This window comes from Misgurnus anguillicaudatus, chromosome 22 (genome assembly GCF_027580225.2).
Source record: "Misgurnus anguillicaudatus chromosome 22, ASM2758022v2, whole genome shotgun sequence".
Lineage (NCBI taxonomy): Eukaryota > Metazoa > Chordata > Actinopteri > Cypriniformes > Cobitidae > Misgurnus > Misgurnus anguillicaudatus.
Genome location: NC_073358.2, coordinates 27697060 through 27716392, shown reverse-complemented (window position 1 = coordinate 27716392; position 19333 = coordinate 27697060). Strand labels below are relative to the sequence as shown.

At 39.0% G+C, this 19333-nt stretch overlaps 1 protein-coding gene and 1 non-coding gene across 4 annotated transcripts in view; one reads left to right on the top strand and one right to left on the bottom strand.

The window, feature by feature from the left end:
- Window positions 1-1584: 1584 nt before the first annotated feature.
- On the bottom strand, window positions 1585-1657 carry trnam-cau (transfer RNA methionine (anticodon CAU)). The gene has a single exon. It is a non-coding gene; the product is annotated as a tRNA-Met (tRNA).
- A 5789-nt stretch (window positions 1658-7446) lies between these two features.
- The window catches only part of sptbn2 (spectrin, beta, non-erythrocytic 2), a 97603-nt gene continuing 85716 nt past the window's right edge, over window positions 7447-19333 (top strand). The window contains exon 1 of one of the 3 annotated variants that reach the window (XM_073860519.1): window positions 7447-8000. The gene's annotated coding sequence lies outside the window, so the exon portion shown is untranslated. The remainder of the gene's footprint in view (window positions 8001-19333) is intronic. The other 2 variants (XM_073860518.1, XM_073860521.1) reach the window with 2 other exon arrangements.

Genomic DNA, 19333 nt, shown 5'->3' with positions numbered 1-19333 from the left:
CGGGAGGAGCTTGTCAATGACCTGAAAAGTGCTATGACCACTGTTTCCAAGGTTACTGTTAGTAATACACTAAGACGTCATGTTTGAAATCATGCATGGCACGGAAGGTTCCCCTACTTAAGCCAGCACATGTCCAGGCCCGTCTTAAGTTTGCAAATGGTCATTTGGATGATCCAGAGGAGTCATGGGAGAAAGTCATGTGGTCAGGTGAGACCAAAATAGATCTTTTTGGTCATAATTCCACTAAACGTGTTTGGAGGAAGAAGTATGATGAGTACCATCCCAAGAACACCACTCCCACTGTGAAGCATGGGGATGGTAGCATCATGCTTTGGGGGAGTTTTCTGCACATGGGACAGGGTGACTGCACTGTATTAAGAAGAGGATGACAGGGGCCATGTATTGCGAGATTTTAGGGAACAACCTCCTTCCCTCAGTTAGAGCATTAAAGATGGGTCGAGGCTGGGTCTCCCAACATGACAATGACCCAAAGCACACAGCCAGGATAACCAAGGAGTGGCTCTGTAAGAAGCATATCAAGGTTCTGTGGAGGAGTGGGCCAAAATCCCTCCTGCAGTGTGTGCAAACCTGGTGAAAAACTACAGGAAACGTTTGACCTCTGTAATTGCAAACAAAGGCTACTGTACCAAATATTAACATTGATTCTCTCAGGTGTTCAAATACTTATTTGCAGCTGTATCATACAAATAAATAGTTTTAAAAAATCATACATTGTGATTTCTGAAATTTTTTTTAGATTATGTCTCTCACAGTGGAAATGCACCTACGATGACAATTTCAAACCCCTCCATGATTTCTAAGTGGGAGAACTTGCAAAATAGCAGGCTGTTCAAATACTTATTTTCCTCACTGTATGTAATGTTAGACCGACATCTAGTGGCAAAAACAATATTTTTCTGCCATTAGATCTTTCAGACAAAACAAACGTATATCTGTATTTAAATGTAAATTAATGCATTATATAATAAGCTGTTAAAACGCACAGAAAATGTATAACGCAATCGTGCCTCACCTACACAATCTTGCAAGCACTGGCAAGCTCAGAAACTCTTTTCATTACACAAGGTCATTACATTGTACAGCTGCAGTAAATTAGTTTAACCGCTGAAGGGAGCCCTCATCACAGCACATACTCAAAAAATGCTTGGTTATATTAAATACAAAGGGACAAACATAATCGTGTGGTTAAATTAACCCAGAAAATGTTTATATTTGAACCAACCGTGGATAGAAACAAAAAGCATATGTTAATATTAATATTTTATAATATAATATATAGGTTTCCCTTTTTTGACCCAAGCATGGGTTGAAAATAACAGCATTTTTTTAAGTCAGAGTACTGCATTAATAATTTTTTTTAATGTAGTAGCGGACACTTTTATCCTAAGAAACTTAAAGTGCATTATGTTATAGCCTAAAATGTATGTATGTGCATTCTGTTAGAACCATAAAGTAACCCTTATCAAAATTCTGTTTGGTCAATTGCTGAAGGGAAAAGTACGGAGTTGTTGGGTGATACTTTGAACACTTAAATACGTATTAGATTGAAAACACGAAAATTTGTGCCCCGTGTGAGGCTCGAACTCACGACCTTCAGATTATGAGACTGACGCGCTGCCTACTGCGCCAACGAGGCCTTGTACTTCCTACACACGTGATCTCGTTTTACGGTCATATGACAAGTTCTGTGATTTACATATTTTTTTGTTTTGGGTCAGGTTTAGGCGCAAGACGGTTTGTTTTCATCGAATAGTGTCGTTACAAAAGATATCTCATTTAATAACATGCTAAAAAGCTGTGTTATTTTAAGCTGGTTAAGTAAGGACAGATCAAGTCAGTATCTTGAAAATGTCATGCTTCATCTTGGGGAAAAAATTGTAGTCGGCGCGTTGTTGCCAGATTTAATCAGTAGGTGAGACTTAAATCAATTTTTTATTTCTTCAGAATGCATTCCTAATAGACTCACACCACTGGATAAAGATGGGAAAACCAATAAGCAGCAATATTACTGACCAAAATATGCTTTTGATAACCCAATTAGTTCATTATAGCTTATTTCAGCATGTGGATAATTATAAATTAACTTACTCTAGAAAATAAAAATATGGTGGAATTAGGTTAATTTTGATATAGTTACAGGTCCTAGCACTGTTAAATAAAGGCTCAAGTAAGGAAGTTAGACTTAACCCCTTTAGCAGGAAAGATCCTGATTTACTGATTTGATTACCAATAATGACCAGCACACGTGCAATTCAGAGAGCCATCTCTCTCTCTCTCTCTCTCTCTCTCTCTCTCTCTCTCTCTCTCTCTCTCTCTCTCTCTCTCCCTTCATCAACCTTTGCTTCATCTCATTTTGGACCTGTATTTTTCTTTTTTTTACGTTCCTGAGAATAACATGTGATTAAACATGGACAGCCTTGTGACTCATTCACCAACTCAGAAATACTTTATATCCACAATGCAGTATGACTCACTGTATTTAATCAGGTAGCCCACCTGTATATAAGACAGATCCTTAGTTTGACAATCTCAGGCTAACTGTATCTCCTCAGGTTGGTAAAAAGTGTTTACTGCCATTCAGTGGGAGCACAGCCATTAGTTTTGTGTCTATCAGATAATTTTATTGGTTGCTGTAGGGGTCCAGATGGTATGTTCAAGAGTTACGAAGAGAATGTAAATAGGTTTGATGATTCGTGTCTCATTAGGTGTAATGGAATGTCAACATCTGAGTGTGAAAGATGGGATTTATGTTTCAGTCCTGTGTGAAAGTGTGACTACCAGCATGATTATTCAAGATCCAAACAAACAAACAGAAATGATAAGGGCAGCAGGACGATTAGCTTTTGTGGTGCATTTAGTATAATCATATTGATATTTTTAGCCTATATACCATCAATGCAAGCACAATACATATAAATTAATCCGTTTTCTATTGCAATTCTATTTTATTTGAATTATTTTTGATGTTTTACAGTATTTGCAGGAAAACTCAATAAAGATTCTTCTGGAAAATTTATTCCAGGATCCCACATACATTTCTTTGATGTTACCCCATACATCACTGATGCAGATGGATCTGCATTTGAATGGTTATATAGTGTGATACACTGTAACCCACCATCCCATATATTGGTTGCATAGCAACAAGAATCATCTCATGTTCTAGTAGGTTTGGCCTGTTCTCATTCCAGTTGTAGAGAGGCTGAGAAGGCGGGGGCAGATTATATTTTAACATCCAGGCAGATGTTCTTTTATTATGTAAGCTATAGTACATGATCCTTTGCTGTACATTGGGTTGGTATGTACGTTTATAATAATAATGCATTATTAGCTATATTTCATTCATATAAAGGTGTCTGTGCTGTACATCTTGTCGTTATGAGACAGTTTTTGGCTTTCTACAGATTGTAGCTCTGTTAAGTCGTATTATAATAATTAGAAAGGCACTTATGAATAGGTCAGCAAGTCCGTAGTACTAAACCCTGAGGTGCCTAAAATATAGGACAAACATATATATATACACAGAATAGAAACATTTGACATTATTTTCATTGTATCATTGTATGTATAAAATGGAGACTTGAGGAGTTCCCAGAAGGTTTATTCCAGAATATCTGAACTGTCAGTCTGTCTGAAGAACTTCATTTTGCATCTTGCTAAATCCCATTTGATGAAATGTTGCTTTTTATCTCTTCATAACATTGCCTCAGACTCTTTCTTTCATTTCTTCTCTATGTTGTATAATTCTCTGCTTTTTATCTCTCTACTCTCTTGTTAATGAGGTCAGAGATTAAGTTTGTATGTAAGTCACAGCAGCTAGTGAATCACACAGTGCTTGTCTCTCGTTTTATACTGTACTATTAAACACAGCATCAATGGGACTGTACCCATATAATGCAAAATTCAGAATGGGATGATCTTTTGTGCCTTGTGCTTATCTGTATGTATAGATGAGAGAGGGGCGGGGATGCTGTATGCATGGGTTGGCGTGTCCTGGATTCAAAGGATATTTTAGGTCTGTGATTGACTAAAATAGTTCCTAGCCAGTTTTAGGCCAGAACTTAAAGGGGATATCTGGGTTGTTTTATGCAATTTGGTCTTAAATGGTCCTAAACAGTTATATATAACTTTTTTAAAGGAACATGCCCACATTTTGGGAATTTAGCTTATTCAACATATCCCCCAGAGTAAGATAAGTCCATACATACCTTTCTCATCTCCGTGCATTTTGTAACTCTGTCTGACGCAGCCCCCGCTAGCTTAGCTTAGCACAAAGACTGGAAGTGAATAGCTCCAGATAGCACACCGCTCCCATAAGCGAGAAAATAACACAAACATTTTCCTATTTATATGTTGTGGTTTGTATAGTCACCCCATGTAAAAATAGCTGTGACACACTGTGACTAAACAAATCACATCACATAAATAAGAAAATGTTTGCATTATTTTGTCATTATTGAGAGCAGTATGCTAGCTGGAGCCATTCACTTCCAGTCTTTGTGCTAAGCTAGCTAGCGGGGGCTGCGTCAGACAGAGTTACAGCACGCTCAGAGATGAGAAAGGTATGTATGGACTTATCTAACTCTGGGGGATACGGTGAATAAGCTAAATTCCCAAAATGTGGGCAGGTTCCTTTAAGACAACTATGCAATATGCAGTGTTTTGAAAATGGTGTATTGGAGAAACCATTGCTGAAAATGTTTTTAGAGTTGAGACTGATAGCCTGTACTCTTACTGATATAAGCAACATATATTTTGTCCCCAAATCTCATTACCTAAATTACATAGTTTCTTTTCTTCATGTTTTACCTCTTGATCCCTCTTTCACTTCATCTCTTTCCCACATTAATCCATGTCCCATTTCTCATTATTTTGGTCTAAACTAGAACAGCTAAGTGACCTTCAAAAACTTGTTTCTGGAGGATAGGTGGAACTTAGTGGTGAGAGAAAGAGAGAAAGAACAGAAATAGTTTGCTAGTCCCTGTGAGATGACTCCAGGAGGCTGTGCGAGGAATATAAATATCTTTTAGTAGGTCGGAGAGGGAATGAAACAGATAAGAAGAAATATACAAAGAGCGAAAGATAATTAAGGTCATATGATTTATCTTGGACACAAATGTGACCATCTTCAGGGTAAAACATCAAAAACAAGTTGTCATGAGCTACGATGTCATCTACGTGATCTACAAAGCAGTAGCGCAGTTTGTGTTAGCGCAGCCACACACTACACAGACGTCAAAGTCTCTAGCAAAGTTTACTGGGTGCTCAGGGTCAGCAAATTTGGACTCATGCAACGACTGCTGCACAAATACACACAGATAAAAATTTTTAGTCTATTTTTGTTCACTGATATATTTAAAGATAGGGACACTCCACTTTTTTTGAAAATATGCTCATTTTCCAGCTCCCCTAGAGTTAAGATACATTCAGCTGATCTCAAGGTCTGGCGGTATCACTTTTAGCATAGCTTAGCATAATCCATTGAATCTGATTAGACCATTAGCATTGCGCTCAAAAATAACCAAAGAGTTTCAATATTTTTACTATTTAAAACTTGACTCTTCTGTAGTTACATCGTGTACTAAGACAGACAGAAAATTAAAAGCTGTGATTTTCTAGGACGATTATGTCTAGGAACTATACTCTCATTCTGCCGTAATAATCAGTGACTTTGCTGCCGTAACATGGCTGCAGCAGGCGCAATGATATTACGCGGCACCTGAAAGTAGTCCCCTTGGTAACTTTCAATAGCAGGGGACTATTTTCGGGCACTGCATAATATCATTGCGCCTCATATAAATAGGAAAAATATAAATACTCCTTGATTATTTTTGAACACGATGCTAATGGTCTAATCAGATTCAATGGATTATGCTAAGCTATTCTAAAAGTGGTACAGGCAGACCCGGAGATCGGCTGAATGGATTCCAAAATGGTAAAAATCAAATGTGTAGTGTTTCTTTAAAACACACCATCAGTCAGAAATGGTGATGCAGTTGCAATACCTACTATTACTCATTCTACTAGTTCTACTTAACCCCAATAACTACTCTTTTCTCTCTTTATGCATCTCCACACCCACATTGCCATAACACTATTGGAAAAGGACAAACAGTAGAAAGAATTTATAAACAGGAGAAACATAGGCAGAGAAAAGCTCCAACAAATGCAGGGCAGAAACCAAATCATAAAAGCTAATAAAAAATTGTAGAACCATTGGGAAATTTAAGTCAGGTTATCAGCCCTTAACAAAAAAAAAATCTAGCAGAATATCATAGAAATACAGAATCGAATGTCAGAGGTCACAGTTGCAGACACACCACCTCCTTTTCTGTGATAAATTAGAGACATGGATAACGAAAAACTTTCATTTCACATTTTTGAACGGTGAATTTAACACATACAATGCATACGTTACTGGGTAGGGAGTTTCATTTCTCCTTTAGTATGTGTATGGATCATTTGGTAATATTGTATGTGAAAATATAATAATGGCAATAAAGGAAACAGGAAATAAATTGTATTAAAGAGAGAGAGAGAGAGAGAGAGAGAGAGAGAGAGAAAGAGAGAAAGCATAAAGTCTATGTAAGCAGAGCTGTATCTGGTCTGTCAAAGCTACGGCGGGCCCTAATACACACATTGCTGCACACTCAGCTCTTTCCTTTGTCATCCACACTATTGTGTACTTATTCAAAAGTGGGGGACCAGGTAGGGATGGGGACCATCATTGATGGGAGGGGTGAAGGTTTAGAGAGAGAGAGAGAGATCATGTCAATATGTGCATCAGAAGAATACAAAGACTGGAAAGTCTGTATGTCTGTGTTTTGTTATCTTTATGGAATGATGATGAGACCGCTTCCAGAGCTAATGCATTCTAGGGAATAGGGACATTAACATACTTATTGCTTCCTAGGATGCTTTATTGGTTTCCTAACTTATGTAAGTCACTTTGGATAAAAGTATCTGCCTAATACAGAAACGTTGAGATAAGAATGTTATGTAAAAACAACAAAACATTGTCCAATGCTCCAATCCAAGAATGTGTTTATGAGGGAACATATTAGACCAAATGATATTATAATCTCAATCTGTACCAGTATGGATCTGATTAGATGTGTGGGTGTACATCCTTATCCAATAGTTCAGTAGTGTTCCTAAAGCAACAGTAAACCGTGTTTTTCCTGATTTAATCTAGCACTGATGCATTTCATGTTCTGATAACAAACTGGGTTTGCGCGTGATAAGATCGTTGACATGATATTAAATGCGTAGAAAAATAGACTAAGGTTAGCCCGCTATTTGATTCGCACCATTATGATGGCAAGTATATCCATCCGCAGCCAGGCAAGTAGTCTGGGTAGTCTTTAAAACGTGCTTTTAAATCATCCATAGGATTTGCTACCACCCCCCTGAGAGGACCGAAGGCAGTGAAATGAATTCACTATGCGTGGACATTACGTGGGCCCGTAAATGCCTTTAACATACAAATAATGTGTCCCACTCGCGCGTGCTGTATCTGCGCTCGAGCTGTGTATGTGCGCGCGATGCTGCCGGAGTAAAGCCCCCCCCAACCCCCCTCGGTCATTCATTCTTTCGTCTATCAGTCGGACTAAAAGGAACACAAGAGGGACGGGCGTCGTGAAACCAAACACACATGAGGTCGCGTGGACACTAAACGCTCTATTATTTTTTTTGAAGGAAACAGATATAACGGTTTTATTTTGGCGTGGTTACCTGAGGGCACCGTCACGCGAGAGATTCGTTCTATGTTTCGTAACCGCCCGCGCTGCACGGGCATGAAAACACATTTAAGGATGCCGATATAACGGCGAAGAGGAGAGCTGTCGGGATTTTATAACGGGACCAACGAAAGAAAAGAGAAACACGCATGTGATCCAAATCGGTTTTGTCTTCGTCCAAGAAAACCGTTGAGAGGACCGATTCATTTACGTTCATTTGAAAATACAGCCACGCCATTGGTAAGTCTGCTTATTGGTACCTGTTTGGATTATTAAGATTTACTAATCACAGTTTAATAATGGCGATAACGTGTTGTGTTTGTGGTTAGAAAATTCGTGTGGTAATGAATGGCACAGCACGGTAATACAGTTAGTTCACACTGGTGATTGTGGATGACCATGCTGTTCGCCTTTTGTCTCGGCGCGTGTCTGTAAATCCACACCGCTCTCATTCACTTCTGTCCAGACTATCATGTGAGCCTTCCACCCAAACATTACGGTTCATCACACTGATATGGTGATATCTGTGCACTGACACTGTCTGTCGTTTATAAATTCAGTGCGATACGATTTTGCTCGCATCTTGGGCTTTTTACATGCCATCAGTTGTTATTTTGATTTGTCGTAGGCGGTTGGTGGGGGATGCATGGCCCGTGTGGCTGTCTAAAGCCAAGGCTGGAAAACAACCTAACTGGATTCTGGAGGGGAGGGGAACACGGGTATCTACCAAACCTAACAACCAGTTTAATGATGCCGGTGGTCTGGGCAGCTATCTTTAGGAGATTAGCGCGTTAAATGATTGAATTAGATGGGACATGGCAGAGCTTCCTATTGCAGGCTGTTTAAATGGAGTGATAGGAGGAGATCACAGGATCTGATAACATTAACGCAGCATGCGGGAAAGGATTACGGTCTGATCTGTGGTCAGTTTTGGGGCTGGTTTTGACCATCATTGGATAGGCTCTCATGTGGTCTGGACAGGGATTTCGAGTACCCCTGCTGTTTTGAGCAAAGCCCTATGTGTGTATTAAGAATCACATTTCCAGTCCCTGTTTTGGATTTTCAGACAGGTAACATGGCATCTCCCAAACAGAACAGCGTCCAGGGCAATTTAATGTTGGTAAACTTTTGTCATGTCTTTAGAAACTGTATGCTCAGTCCTTCATGATAAACTTCTTAAGATTAAACGAATTTTATTGCATCTGAAGAAGAGTTGCCTTTCAAAATGTTAAGATTTAAATACAAGTCCACATGAAACCTGTCTACTTGGGTAGACTGCTAGTTTTGTGCAAGTCATCTGCACCTCATCAATTTGCTCATCATTAGATATGCCCGCAATGTAATTTTCAGCCTGTTGAACATTACTGAAGTTACCAAGATCTTGACCTCTGTAGAAGAAGTGTTTGTTGATGGGTAGGTAAATGGACAGATTGAACAAAAGATAAATGAATAGTTGGATGCATACTAGCTAAGATAAATGGATTGTTGGATTCATACTAGCTGACAGATGGACAGACAGATCTGCTCAGATTTACTGATGAATCATTGGCTGGATAGCTGGATTCACCAGATTGATGACTGGATGAAGAGCAAAATGGATAAATTGAGAGGAATGCGACACCCCCCCCCCCCCCAGACTGCTGACGCTCTAAATCCCACCCAGACCAGCCACTCAGCCACTCTGTATGTTGCTATCAGTAAGGACACTATTGTCCTGTTGCACAGGCAGCTGTATTTCTGTTAGCCAAGTCATCATTATCACTGCCGGTGTTTTTGTTTCTCCTAACGCCCCTACATTCCTGCCCACTGCCATTCTGTTATTTGGGACCAGGGCATAAGGCATCAGACATGGGGATGGTGGTGTTAATATAACTTGTATCTGCGTCTAGAGTCTTGGCCAACATCATTTTTAGAAGGTCAGTCATTTAAAGAAATTGAATTGGGTTGAGTGTAGATTTGTATGGAATATTAATGGAATATATGCCACAGGAACGATTTTAAAGATTTAGCATGACCAGTGCTGGGCACTGCGTGTCAGAGTAGGGTGAAGGTGAGGCTTTTATCCAATGTAAAGTCAGCTGGGAAGCTGCCCAAAAGTCTTTTAGCTGCTCAGTTTGCTTGGAGGAAATGTCTTTAAGTGATGCATGACACGTAACTTGGTCTTTGTCAATGATATTTGAGTCTTTTTGATCAAGTTATCTTGTACTGATATGCTTTTTAACTCTATTTGAAGTGTTTGCAAAGTCTATCATGAAGTCCATTCGAAGTGAAAGCGTTTCAGATCCTGGATCTCCAGTGTTTTGTCATGGCACTGTAAATAACAGACTGTAACGTAGATGATGGACTTGACCTGTTGACATGGCCATCAGAAACCCATAGCAACTATGTTTGTGCTTCATTTGCTCATTATTGTCTAGGACAAATAGGCCTAGGTTTTACTCGCTGACTTAACATTTTGATTGTCAAAAAAAGAAAGAAGACAATTCATGTTTGTTTGTTGATTGATTGTTTAATGTGATTTGTTCAAAATGCTCACCCGTGGGTGATATTACGCATTTGTGGAGCATGCTGGTAGATAATTTCACAATAAAATTCTAGACATTGGGCTACTTTATTTGACTCAAACATGTACGTTGGACATATACAATACCTCCTGGCCTACAGGGGTTTGTGTAAGGAACAGTTAGGTAGGTCTAATGAGGTTATGCCATGAGTTAAAGCTCATGTAAACATTTTTTTTGCTCTTTCATGGTACAGCTGTACAAATTAGGATACCTCCTGACCTTTACGCAAAAAAATCTGGCGGTGCACGGATGAAACTTGCATCACACGCACTCTATGCTGACCCTTGCATAGACGTTTTTAGCAGTAACAACATAAACAAGCGGCTTTTGTGGTCAACACGTAACTTCCGGTAAACTCCGCTAAGAATAAATAACAACAATGTCCTTTTAAAGTAGTTTTTTTATATAACAAGCAAAATAAACAACACATAGATAGATTACCTAGGAAACCAAAACATTTGTTATTTTCGACAAGGTGTTCGTTTAATGCTGCGCTCAGACCAGCCGCGGTAGAGGCGTCAAGCGCGAGTGATTTCAATGTTAAGTCAATGTAAAGACGCGTTGACGCGCGTCTGGAGGTCTCTCGGCGAGAATAAGGAGTTTAGCACAATGGACACAATTCCGCCTCATTCACACGTCTAGTTCGCGGGAATGGCGTGAATTGAGCGTTACCGCAGCAAATGCGCAAGTTGAAAATGTGAACTTTAGCGGAAAAACGCGCTGCGTTAACCAATCAAGAGCTTGCTCTAGTAGTGACGTGATTACAGGAAGCGAGCGGAGTCGCAGAAGCCTATGGAAGGCCCTCCCATGACGCGAATTTACACGTGAATGTCTCGATGACTAGAATTTCACGTGCGGCTTTCACACGCGAATGAAGCGAGTAAACTCAAAAACTTCAAGCGGCAAACTAGACGCGGTAGATGCAAATTTGACGCCTCAAATGCGGCTGGTGTGAACCCACGGTAAGATCTGTTTCAGCAACTAGTCAGACCATTAAACAAACAGAAACCGGAAGTAAAGTTCGGACCAGCAAGTGCGTCTGATGAAACTGGGCCTATAGAGTAGTGGACTCAGATCAGTTATAAAATCCTTTCATTTGTCTACACTTGCTTTTAGTCATTAAAGTAAAGGTAGACTTACAGTGAGACGAATGAGTCTATGTTAAAGGATTTTACTGTGGAGTTTAAGGATGTTTTCCAAGCGTTTTGCTTTTGACTAGAACCTCATGATGCTCTCTTTTGTCTTAATCTTATTAAAATAGCTTTTTTGAGTGCAGTATTTTTTAAGTCGGAGCAAAATGCGAGCAGTTTTCCTAATGATTAGTAGATAGAGCCATCCAATAAACAAACTAAATGTCATTTACTCTATGAAAATGACATTGGCAGGCATTGTTTTGTTTTGTCATCAATCAGCAATGTTTAATCATGGCACAGATACTGCTTTTCCCAAAATCAGCTCCAGACAGCAGACTTACAGGTTGCTAACTATAATATAGACCTATATATAGACCCGAACTATCTTCACCTTTCTCTTGCTGCCTACAGATTTCACAGATCTCTAAAGAAACCACTGAGATTCTGGAATCAGATATAAAATGGAAATGGCATCTAAATGCCAGATCTGGACAGTGTTTGGAGTAAAATGTGGAAGATTTATGCACAAAAAGAAATGGCAAATGGGAAATACATTTACTCCAGCATTCTTTAAGTATAGTCTTAAAGGGTAGTTCATAGGGATGTAACGATTCAATCACGATTCAATCGCGGTCCTCATTAAAAATGCCTGTCTGAAATCGATTCTGAATCGCAAGGCTGCGATTCTTTGTTTTATGCACAGCTTGTGCCTGTATTACGGCATTTGGTCAGTAGGAAGTCCTTATCAATCTAAAATCATTATGAGTCGGAGTCGTTTATAATGTGCATTTAAAAAAGCAACACTCGTTAAACAAAATCATTCAAAATATTCTTTATTATCATGAAAATACCTGAAACAATTTGAAGAACAGCGTATAAATATTCATGTGTAGACATTTCCTGGAATAGCGTTTGTAATACTACTTCTTGTGTGGCACAAAGGGAGTTTCTGCACGGGAGCGCCCCCTGGTGTTCGGATGTGCCTGGATTTCACCGTAATTCATTCAAATTCATTCATTGAGAAAACGCGCATTTGCACGATGAATCGTTACACCCCTAGGTGTTCACCCAAACAATTTAATTCTGTCATAATTTATTCATGTTTTTCTAAACCCGATATGTGTTTCTTGAACACTAAAGAAGATATTTTAATAAATGATGGTAAGAACACAGTTGATGGTACAACAGGCACCATCAACTGTGTGCTCTCCATCATAAAAGCCTAAATCAGTGGTCTCCAACTTCCGACCCGGCCAAATGTGATGTATGTTTTTCCTTCTGACATGATTCTAGTGCGAGCCTACAGTGTTCAGCGTGGTCTTAAAGCCGAAAGTATACTAGGGACGTCCGCGTATGCGCGCCGTCCGCATGACGTCATTTTCGTCATCAGGAGGGTTCGCAGCCGGCCGCGCGGACCGTCCGCGTGCAGCCCAAAATTTGAGACCGCGCGGACAGTGCGCGTACAGTCCGCGTACGACAGCGCATGCGCGTGAAAATATTTAGACAGGACACTCCACTATAAACAATTATACAAAGGAAATAGACAGCATTTGCACACACACTATCGTTTTTCTTCTTTAACTTTTACTTCTTCCAAGAACAGAAAGCCCTGGAGCATGTTTGTTTGATTCCTGTTCTTTGTTGTCTTGTTGTTTGTTCTAAACTTTGTTTGCAATGGTGGATCAGTTACTGTTCTTCACCTATCCTAATGATTTAATGTACTGTAAATGTCTCCAAATCAGTGCTGCCCTGACAGCCTGTTAGAATAATAATTTGTATAAGAAATCATTTGTATTGCGTATAGTGTCGAACGCGGCCATCCGCGTGTAGCCGCGGGGACTATACTCGGAAAGCTGCGCGGACGCGTGCGCGCGCGAGCCGGACGCGGACGCGGAAAAAAGTATACCCGGGCCTTAAGGCTCCCATTAATAAAACTAAAGCTGCTGGACTCTGCCTCTTTCGTTTTTGTTTCATTTTGAAAACCTGTGGAAGTTGCGTGTGCTTATTTCATCAATTGCACTGAAATATCAGCGAAAGCTTGTACGTAAAAAAATGATGTATGTCAGACTCTGACATAATATTAGTTTGGGTCAATTTAAACTCGTCATTTCTTCCGCAAAGGGACTCGCCAAAAGACCACCCCAGGACAGCAGCGGTCAAAGTGGAATAAAAAGAGACGGATTGAAATACCAGGTGTCTCTCCCTTCCACTTGTGATTCGATTGACCAAAACGCATCTTAAAACAGCCTCTCAGACTAACTAGATTTGTAACTGGCCATTGATAACAGGCATAGTCCTTCTCTTGGCATTTTTAATGGGTTATATTTCTCTTTACCAGTCAATGTATGAATAAGATCTGATCATATACATGCCAGTGGTTATAAATGGGCCTACACTCCATTTTAATGTAAGCTCTTTCATTTTAATGTAATGAACATTGAGTGGTGTAGGATAGTGAGTAAGATGTAGGTTTTTATCACACGGTTCTGCTTTTAATTCCGATAGGGGGCACATTATTAATAAAAATTAGTTTCAGGTTACCCCAGGGCAAGGTGTTCCTGTACTGTAATGAAGTGCAAGCACTCTGTGAAACGCTAATTGGCAGCATCCCACAAACAATCAGTGTCAACTGTTATAGGTCTGTCGTTTCCAACTATTATCAGATTCAAGTTGTTCTTAGAAAGGACCACAAATACTCTGTGGGGTCTTGGGCTTATATTGTGTGAGGTCACAGTCTTAAAATCATATGTTGGCACAGAGTGGATTAAAAACCATCTCATCTTGATTACCTGCTCAGGCAACAAGAGGAGTTTCTCTGTTTCTACTGAGCTGTGTTAATGTTCTCAGCCTAACCGGGTCAGTTTGTGTGTGTAAAGCAGACTAATCTTATTACTGCACATCTGAGTGTGGATATATCTGATGTGGTTTGTGTTATACCTGCTCTTGACTTACTGACACTAGGTACCGTACGTTTACATGCAACCAAATAATCTGTTTGTAATCGTTTGTTTTTTAGGAATGAAATAGGTGCCCTTTAATTCTGTTCTTTTAACGCACAGTTGAACTGCTCACTAAGGAAGTGACCACATAAAACAAGTATAGAAACCAGCCACAGATTTAAATAAACATGGGTCAAATTATGCAGGAAAAATTAAATGACAAACAGATGGCTTGTTGTAGATTGTATGCCAGCTATAGTTTATATTCAATGGCATAGAAGCAAACAAAAACATTAGTTTATTAAAAGGTACAATGTAAAATTTTAAATAAAGTTAAATAAGTATAAACTCATTTGTATATTACTATTAACCAGTAGTTTAAAGTCATAAACTGTGAACATTTGCTGATCACACTAATGTGTGTTCAACTACTGAAACAATGCTACCAGACTCTCATCCACAGAAATATCTATTCTACAGGGGTATGAAATTCCTCCCACGTCTTTCCATTCTGAACCACTGTAAAGTCACATTGGCTATGTTTTCAATCTGACTGTATTTAATACGATTAAAGGTTATGACAATACAGTTTACATGCACCCTAAACATTGCAATCTGATTAAAATGTTCGTTTACATGTACATTCTTTATAATCCGAACTGAACGTTTGCGCAAGCGCACAGCCAGAGTTACCAGCTTTGCGTATCAAAACCATCCCAATGGACATTCAAAAATAGCCCCAAAGAATCCCAATGACTATTTACATTCCAAATACCAATAACGAATTAACAAAATCCTTTAATCTTTACCCGGCAGGAAAAAACAACCCACGCAGATAGTTTAAACAGTAGCCCAAATCTGAACCCGAAAACTCGAGGACCTGGCAACGCCACCCAGCGCACAACATCTCTCGTCGAGTTCATGCTTTATCTCTGGATAAATGTACAAAGCTGAGTTGGAAAAAGTTCTTCTTAAAAAGTTTTCAGATATATGCAAAATCGCATTGGAGGCGATTATATTACCTAGATTATGAACTCGATTTTGCCTAGCTTCTCTGTGAAATGTGGCACTGTGTAGTAAATGCTGCTCCATCTGAATGCAGGTGATGACGATTTACTATTAAAGAGTAACTAAACCCCTGGTCAGAGCCTGACTCCACTCACTGGCAATATTTGAAAAATGCAGGAAAAGTAGGCAGACCCCAATGGAGCTCATACCAAGTGTGTGGTGAGATCGTAACAAGGGCGTGGTGAGCTTGAACCTGCTTACGTAGGATTGTACCGCTTGCATCACGCGGTACCGCAACATCCAACAGGAAAATTCAACTGCAGTAGCCACCGTTCAACCTGAAGAGGGCAGCACTCAGATGTTTTAAACCATATATTGTAGCATTGAAACACTTTATACTAGGGCTGCACGATTAATCGAAAAAAGAATCACGATCTCGATTCATACAAAAATGCGATCTTCATTTTACAGTATTTCCCTGTATTCAGATGCTGCATTCACGTGTTCTCGTATTTACATTACAATCCAAGATGCTATAATATCAGTCAAACTTGCTAACACACACTCATACAGGGTAAAACCAAACCCTATTCATTCACCAATCAGACCCGATCGTTTCTCTCATCTCATTTGCGGCGTTCCGCTGTCACTCGTGTGACGTATAACAAGGCAGCAACCTAAACACAGTCGTTTACTTGGTGGATTCGGAAAGGCAATTTTCACAAAAAAGAGAGGATAAACGACCATCATTGTGGAAAATCCTAGTGGTGACGGAGAAAGTAACGATGCAACAACATTGGTTCCGAAAGAAGGGAAGGAAATTACTTACTCCGGACGTTTCTTAATCGGAAGGCTACAGCCACAGGAGGTCGCGTATGCAGGCTGCATACGTCATCATTAGGGATGCACCGATAGGATTTTTTGGCCGATACTGATTTAAACAGACAACTTCTGGCCGATACCGATATTAAACACTTGTATACAATACTATACAGTTGGTCTATTAGCTAGTTTATTTCTGCATCAAATTATTTTTACTGAACATGGATTGGATCTAATTAACATTCAACTGACCAACATAATAAGAGAGGCACAAATTAATCTAAAACAAATATAATAAGACAGCATGACAACCTTCAAAGGTGGTTTTTGCTATTCAGCATTTATTTTATTAACAACATTAACTCATTTTTTTTATACATATAATGGATTTCTTTATGCAGTTAATTAATAAACAATCGGTATCAGCCTTTCTCGTGCTATTGCCGATATGCCGATGGTTTCAAATTCATCAAATATCGGCGGCCGATACATCGGTGCATCACTAGTCATCATGCCTGGTTCATTTGAGTTAACGGAGCATTACATTCGCAAGTCATAAACATACTACAACAATTTATGATTAACTAAAAAAAATTGTCAACTTTATAACGTTAGACAGTTTTTATGATGCGCAGCTTAGAAATGCGACCTCCGGAGGCTGCAGCCTTCAGATTGAGAAACGACCTCTGTGTCACTGCCACAAGTGCCCCATTAGAAAGGGTTTTTAGCATGATGGTAACATTGTAACATGTCTGCTTTTTTTCTCTGATGCCTTAAAATGTTGATCGTTTAAGGTTGGCCAGTTTGATAGTACAAAAAGCACAGGTGCTATTTAACAGCCAACAAATTTTAAATTACTCTAAATTTTAAGGGGTCTAAAATAGGGAAAAGAGACTTTTAAGACACGTTATTATAACTGAAAGTCCTGTTGCACATTTTTTAAGTAAAAAAAAGAGAATCGGGTGAGAGAATCGGGATCTCTATTCACATGCAGAAAAATCATGATTTACATTTTAGCATGAATCGTGCGACCCTACTTTATACCCAAATGTCAAAAAAGTTACTCAAATCAATAAACGGCACTAATAAAGCCCCATTCTTAAAGATCATAAACTAAAAAAGTTGGTTTAGGGTTTGGTTACTCTTTAATAACTAAACTGGCTTTAATGATGAGATACGCATGAGAATTGCAGGCAATTTATCGCCCAGCCCTTGGCTGTTCACAAATAATTAGCAGTTATTTTTATTATTTATTTATTTATTTTTTGCATTGACATTTCAGTTATCCCCATTCCACAGATTTACGGTTTATTTGTGGCTGCACATTCGAGAGGGATGGGTGAATAATGAGTAACTAATATACAATCAGGTAGGATCAAGTTCACAACGCCACACGCATTGAGTGCGAAATATGGACGTGCAGGATTAGTGTGCATGGTAGTGTAGTGTGCACAGTCGGACAAGTCAAATACTCTCACTTGCCCATCAAAAACGTTAATGTGTCCCAGACAAGTGTTAATGTCAAGCCCTGCATAAACAAAATACAGCTTTTGAGCAAGTACATAAAAAATCAGGGTTGAAAACGGTCTCCTTACCACAATTTGCAATGGTAAATAATGAAGTATGAGTCGAGCCGTCAGGTCAGATTTTGCGAGAAATGTCAGTTGTTTCTTATCAAACGTAAAGATACGTGTGTAAGTAATAACGTACAATTTTATAACAGGATACAGATGGATTTTACAGTGTTTCTAAATTAATGCCACGTTAGATCTTATCTAGTGTCATTGTGGGAATTGTGGAAATGTGAGTGGAGTGTTAAATGTTCAGTTTTATTGATCAACTTGCACGTGACGTTCAGATCATTGATCAGCTATTTATAGTGCGTGAACCCTAGCCTGGTGTGTGTGACTTGAAGGCAAGTATGAAAGCATTTATGTAAGACTAGAAATGTATTTTTTACTACATTTGCTACTTTATGATGGAAAAGATTTTTTATAAATGATTTATATGTGATGGTTCATATTAATTGGTGTGTAAGTGGGCAGTGATGGTGTGCATGCGAGTAGGCGAAAAAATATTTCTCCTCTCACCTTTACACACAATCAGACAGAACGGTTATCATTATCTTTATTTAGATTTAATTTAGATTAATTTTCAAAATAAGTGATTCATGGGTAGAGCAAAGGAGGTAAACCTGGATTAAATAGTGGCCATTTTGTAGCAGTAGGGTGCCAATATGAAAGACCATCAAGAGGACATCAGAACACAGGACATCAGAACACAGACACAATGCCCAAGAGGCATTTGGTCTCTTGTTCGAACCCTTATTAAAAGGGTGCAGCCAAAAACAGATCAGCCAGCTGAGACACAAGGAAAGAAAAATGAGAGTAATGAGGAAATAATTTTCACTGAAGAATAAAGGGTTTAGTATCTGTGTGTGTGTGTATGTTTAATGCTGTTAGCTCAATTTGTGAGTACAGATGTAATAAAAACAGATGTGGCATTTCTTTCATTAGAATGTCTTGTTAACATCATTACTAGGTGTTATAAATAATTTTATCTGTAGGGCCTGGGATTGAGACAAAAACAGTTGCAGCAAATGGTACGAATTTGTAAGATCAGTTAAAATTAAGATCTGGTAGCCATTGGCAACAGACAAGAAAATTTCAATGAGGAGGCGTTAGTTAATTATAGTATTATCTTATCCATAAGTCATAAAATGAACATCTTAGGCCGACTGTTCGAGCAGCTTTACACAAAGTGGATGTTTTTTTTATCTGCAAAGCTCTAAAAAGCCATCCTTAATCTAATCCATTTGACTGGTGATTGATATTTCAAGTCGTCTGAAAGTGTAGCTTTCTTTGAGAAACATTCAGAAATTTGCTTGTGAATAACATTAAAGTATCTAAAAGTCATTATGCACTGCTAATCCTCCAAACTGTCATACCCCCCAAAATTCAGGAAGTGGTCACGTGAGACCCAATGTTGTTTGTCGACGATTCTGTTTGTTTGTCGATGCAGTTATTTGTAATGGAAAGTATATTCGAAAGCTTTAGTGGTAACTTTAGCAGTTATGTGTCTAAAACTGTCGAATGTAGGATCTATAT